Here is a 6,253-nt window from a genome sequence, read left to right on the forward strand (position 1 = left end):
CATATCAGGAGGACCTGTCCTAGATTATTGGGCATTCTTCCACATCAGCAAAGTTATCGTGCCATGATTTTGGCACCGGGGGAGCCACCGCCCGCTCTGCCGACTAGAGGTAGGGGTCAGGGAGCTAGGGGTAAAGGTCAGGCCGCTAGAGGTGGAGGTCAGGCCGTTAGAGGTGGAGGCCAGGCTGTTAGAAGTGGAGGCCAACTAACAGGAGGCCGTCCTAGAGATATGGTTTAGAGTGGTGGGGCCAGCAATGATGTTATGCTTTTCCAGCCAGGCCTGAGGCTCAGTCATCCGATGTTGTTATTACATGTACTGTTTCAGTTTGCAGTAGAGATGCTTCAGTTCTATTTGATCCAGAGTTTACTTACTCCTATGTGTCATCTTACTTTGCTTCATATTTGGTTGTGCCCCGTGATTCCTTGAGTGCCCCTGTTTATGTGTCCACACCCGTGAGGGATTCTATTATTGTACATCATGTCTATCGTACGTGTGTGGTTAATATTGGGGATCTTGAGACTAGTGTAGATCTCCTACTTCTCGATATGGGCGATTTTGATGTCATTTTGGGGATGGATTGGCTTTCACCTTATCATGCTACATTGGATTGTCATGCCAAGACAACGACCTTAGCCTTGCCGGGGTTGCCTCGATTAGAGTGGAGAGGGACTCCTGGTCATTCTACCAGCTGGGTTATCTCTTATAGAAGGCTCGGTGTATGGTCGAGAAGCGGTGTCTAGCTTATTTGGCTTATGTCCGCGACTCCAGTACGGAGGTTCCTTCCATGGATTCGGTACCAGTTGTTCGGGTGTTTCCGGAGGTATTTCCTGCAGACTTGCCGGGGATACCACCCGACAGGGATATTAACTGTTGTATTGAATTGGCTCCGGGCACTCAGCCCATTTCTATTCGCCATACCGCATGGCCCCGCCAGAGTTGAAAGAATTGAAGGAGCAGTTGCAAGACTTGCTTGATAAGGGCTTTATTAGACCTAGTGTCTCGCCTTGGGGTGCACCCATATTGTTTGTGAAGAAGAAGGATGGATCGATGAGGATGTGCATAGATTACCGGTAGTTGAACAAAGTCACCATCAAGAACAAGTATCCATTACTGAGGATTGACGACTTATTTGATCAGCTCCAGGGTGCCAAAGTGTTTTCGAAGATTGATTTGAGGTCTGGCTACCATCAGTTGAGTATTAGGGCATCCGATGTCCCTAAGATAGCTTTTCGGACTCGGTATGGGCATTATGAGTTTCTAGTGATGTCATTCGGGCTGACAAATGCCCAGCAGCATTCATGGATTTGATGAACCAGGTGTTCAAGCCCTATCTAGATTCCTTTGTGATTATTTTTATTGATGATATCTTGATCTACTCCCATAGTCGAGAGGAGCATGAGCAACATCTTCGGACCGTTCTTCAGACTTTGAGAGACAGCCAGTTATATGCTAAGTTTTCAAAATGCGAGTTTTGGTTGATTTTAGTTGGTTTCTTGGGTCACATTGTATCAGCAGAGGGTATTCAGGTGGATCCTAAGAAGATTGAAGCAGTCAAGAACTGGCCTAGACCCACTTCAGCCATGGAGATCCGTAGTTTCTTGAGATTGGAAGGTTATTACCGTCGTTTTATAGAGGGGTTCTCATTTATAGAAGCCTCATTAACCAGGTTGACACAGAAGGGTGCCCCGTTCAGATGGTCAGACGAGTGTGAGGTGAGCTTTCAGAAGCATAAGACAGCTTTGACTACGACGCCGGTGTTGGTGTTGCCCACAGGTTCAGGGCCTTATATGGTATATTGTGATGCATCTCGTATTGGACTTGATGCGGTATTGATGCAGGGTGGCAAGGTTATTGCATATGCTTCACAGCATTTGAAGGTTCACGAGAAGAAATATTCTATTCATGACTTGGAGCTAGCAACCATTGTTCACGCGCTGAAGATTTGGAGGCACTATCTATACAGCGTGTCGTGTGAGGTGTTCATTGATCATAAAAGTTTGCAGTATTTGTTCAAGAAAAAGGAGCTTAATTTGAGGCAGAGGAGGTGGTTGGAACTATTAAAAGACTATGATATCACCATCTTGTATCATCCCGGGAAGCCAATGTGGTGGCTGATGCATTGAGTAGGAAGTCAGCTAGTATGGGCAGCCTTGCATTCATTCCAGTCGGTGAGAGACCGCTTGCATTACATGTTCAGGCCTTAGCCAATCAGTTCGTGAGGTTGGATGTTTTTGAGCCCAGTCGTGTTTTAGCTTGCACAGTCGCTCGGTCTACTTTGTTTGAGCGCATCAGGGAGCGGCAGTATGATGAGCCCCATTTGCTAATCCTTAGGGACACAGTGCGATAGGGTGATGCCAATCAGGTTACGGTATGAGATGATGGAGTTTTGAGGATGCAGGGTCGTGTTTGTGTGCCTAATATGGATGAGCTTTGTGAGTTGATTCCAGATGAGGCTCATAGTTCTCGATATTCTATTCACCGAACATCACCAAGATGTATCAGGACTTGCGGCAGTATTATTTGTGGAGGATGATGAAGAAGGATATTGTTGCATATGTAGCTCGGTGTCTAAATTGTCAGCAAGTAAAGTACGAGCATCAGAGACCTGGTGGTTTGCTTAAGAAGACAGAGATTCCGGAGTAGAAGTGGGAGCGTATCACTATGGATTTCATTGTTTGACTCCCACGGACTCAGAGAAAGTTTGATGCAGTTTGGGTTATTGTGGATAGACTAACCAAGTCAGCACATTTCATCCCTATGGCAGTTACCTATTCTTCAGAGCGGTTGGAAGAGATTTATATCTGTGAGATCGTTCGTCTTCACGGTGTGCCCGTGTCTATCATTTCTGATCAAGGTACGCAGTTTACTTCGTACTTCTAGAGGGAAGTACTGCGTGATTTGGGTACACGGGTTGAGTTGAGCACAACATTTCATCCTCAGACGGACGGACAGTCCGAACGTACTATTCAGATCTTGGAGGATATGCTCCGCGTATGTGTTATAGACTTTAGAGGATCGTGGGATCAGTTCTTGCCGCTAGCGGAGTTTGCCTACAACAACAGCTATTAGTCGAGCATCCAAATGGTTCTGTATAAGGCATTATACGGTAGACGGTGTCGGTCGCCAGTGGGATGGTTTGAGCCGGGGGAGGCTCGGTTATTTGGTTCAGATTTGGTACAGGATGCCTTGGATAAGGTTAAGATCATTCAGGATAGACTTCGCATAGCTCAGTCCAGGCAGAAGAGTTATGCCGACCGTAGGGTTCGTGATGTGGCATTTATGGTCGAAGAGAGAGTGTTGATTCGGGTATCACCCATGAAGGGTGTAATGAGGTTTGGAATGAAGGGAAAGTTGAGCCCTAGGTATATCAGGCATTTTGAGAATCTTGATCGAGTGGGAGAGGTGGCTTACAGATTTGCATTGCCACCTGGTTTATCTGCAGTCCATCCGGTGTTCATGTATCCATGCTTCAAAAGTATCACAACGATCCATCCCACGTGTTAGACTTTGGCACTATCCAGTTTGACAAGGAGTTGACCTACGAGGAGGAGCCGGTAGCTATTCTAGACCGGCAGGTTCGTCAGTTGAGATCGAAAAATTATCCTTCAGTTTAGGTGCAGTGGAGAGGTCAGCCTCTTGAGGCAGCTACCTGGGAATTCGAGTCCGATATGCGGAGCAGATATCCCTACCTTTTCACCAGCTCAGGTACTTTTCTATGTCCGTTCGAGGAGAAATGGTTGTTTTAGAGGTGGAGAATGTGATGACCCAAAGGTTATCTTATGTTTTTGAACTTGATTGTGTGTTCTGAGACCTTTAAAATCTAATTTTTACCCTCATCGATATGCGTGCACAGTTCGAGCGTGTTTCCGGAAAGCTTTTATGTTGAAAGTTGATGAAAATAATAATTTTTGCCTTTAAAAGTTGATTTAGTTGACTTCGGTCAATGTTTTAAGTAAACGGACCCGAACTCATATTTTGACAGTCCGGGTGGGTCCGTATCGAAATATGGGACCTGGGCATATGCCCAGAATCGAATTCCGAGGTGCGTAGCTCGAGAAATGAATTTTTGAGGAAAATTAAAAGCCTAAAAATTAAATGGTTTTAAAAATTTGGTTAATGTTAGATCTTGTTGGTATCGGGTCAGTATTTTAGTTCTGGAGCCCGGTATAGGTTCATTATGGTATTTAAGACTTGTCTGTGAAATTTGGTGAGAAACGGAGTTGATTTGACGTGATTCGGACGTCCGGTTGAGAAAATAGAAATTTTAAAGTGTTCTTGAGAATATCATTTGATTTGGTGCTAAATTCGTAGTTCTAGGTGTTATTTTGGCGATTTAATCGCGCGAGCAAGTTCGTATGATGCTTTATGACTTGTGTGCATATTTGGTTTGGAGCCCCGAGGGCTCGGGTGCTTTTCGAATCGGCCACGGAGTAAAAATTTGACTTAGAGCATTGCTGGTGGTGCAATTTCTGTGACTGGTGACTGATCTCGCATTTGCAAGATCAGTGTTCGCATTTGCAAACATTCCCCATGCTGGCAGGCTCGCAATTGCGAGCAAATTCTTCGCATTTGCGAAGTGTACCTGGGCCAGCACTAGTTTGCATTGCGATTAGGAGGTCGTATTTGTGGGGAGCCAGTGTTCGCATTTGCGGAGAAATCTTCGCAATTGCAAAGTGGGAGCTGGGCAACAGTGATCATAAATGCGATTGATGTTTTAACTTCAATACCACACAAGAGGGGGGTGATTTGTGTGGTGTTCAATTTTTCGCTTAAACTGATTATGGAAGGACCTGGTTCTTCTAAGTGTTCCTTAACCTACTATTGCAGAAATAGTAAATGCGGAAAGTAAAGAACACATGTATTTTACGTGGAAAACACCTGGCTCAAAAGGTGAAAAAACCACGACCTACTTCCCAGTAGGATTTTACCAAACTCTTCACTAAATCACCGAGCCAAAAACTGCATTTAAAAAACAATTTTGTAAACCTACGATTAACTCTAATCCCGTTGTAGCATATAGCCTCTAACTGTTGCGACAACTTCAAGTTAACTCTAACTTGAATACTCTGAGTACCTATTACCATTGCCTCTAGATAAAGCTTAAAGGTACAATATGAAAACACCTACTACAATTGAACTAGAATAAAAGACAGACACTTGGAACTAATTCTTTATCTGGTTCATGTAGCTTCAGGTTTGCATACTTGAATCACACACGAATTGCTTGCAAAATTGCCTTGCTATTTTGCTCTCAATTCACGTTTAACTGTTGCGTTTGTGCAACACCTGTAAAGTGAGAACATCCTGCAATTTATAGAGTTAGTAGATGGAGATATAACTAGAGTTCTAATGCTACTCTTCCTTGGTGGAAGAGTTCTAGTTTATTTCAACTTCTAACTCCTTCCCTATCTTGGATAGTGTTCTCTTTGATTAAGGAGTCCTTCTCTTTATCGATTATGCAACCTTTTTGATCAAGAGATATCAATTATACTAAGTTAAGCTTATCTCCTTCACGTGCATCCCATATGCTCGAATCTGCCTGTTTCTATGCACACAAGGGATGGACCTGGTTCATGCCTGAGCTTCCTTCATCAATCTTAAAAACAAACCATTACTTGGGCCAACAACGATCAATTGGTCGCATATGCGGAAGGATCAGAGTTCGCATTTGCGAACTATTTGTCGCAGATGCGACGATGACAGGAATGTGAAACCTTCGCATTTGCGATAGGTTCTTCGCATTTGCGGGGTTCGCATTTGCGAAACCTAGGTCGCAAATGCGACACTTGTAACTGATCAAAACTTATGTTAGACGGGATTTTTCTCTCATTCATCAAATTTTCAAATCCTAGAACCCTAGAAGCGATGATCCCAAGACCAATTCTTCCCCAAAACATTGGTAAGTGATCCTAACCCACTTTCTTTCAATTTCCGATCACATTTCATGAATTTCCAACAAAAAATCTAGGATTTCCATGGTAAAAATTGGGGTTTTGGATTAGGGATTTTTGGAAAATTAGGATTTAGACCTCAAATTTAGGTCGGATTTCAAAACTAATTACATATCCGGGCTCGGGGCTGAATGGGTGAATGGATTTTGGTCCGAACCTTGAGTTTTGACCAAGCGGGATCGGGGTCGATTTTTGACTTTTTGGGGAAAAGGTTTGAGAAATCTAAATTTATGCATTTTAGTTGGTTCCTTTAGCAATAATTGATGTTATTGAGTTAATTGTGACTAGATACGAGTGGTTTG

This window comes from Nicotiana attenuata, unplaced genomic scaffold (genome assembly GCF_001879085.1).
Source record: "Nicotiana attenuata strain UT unplaced genomic scaffold, NIATTr2, whole genome shotgun sequence".
Lineage (NCBI taxonomy): Eukaryota > Viridiplantae > Streptophyta > Magnoliopsida > Solanales > Solanaceae > Nicotiana > Nicotiana attenuata.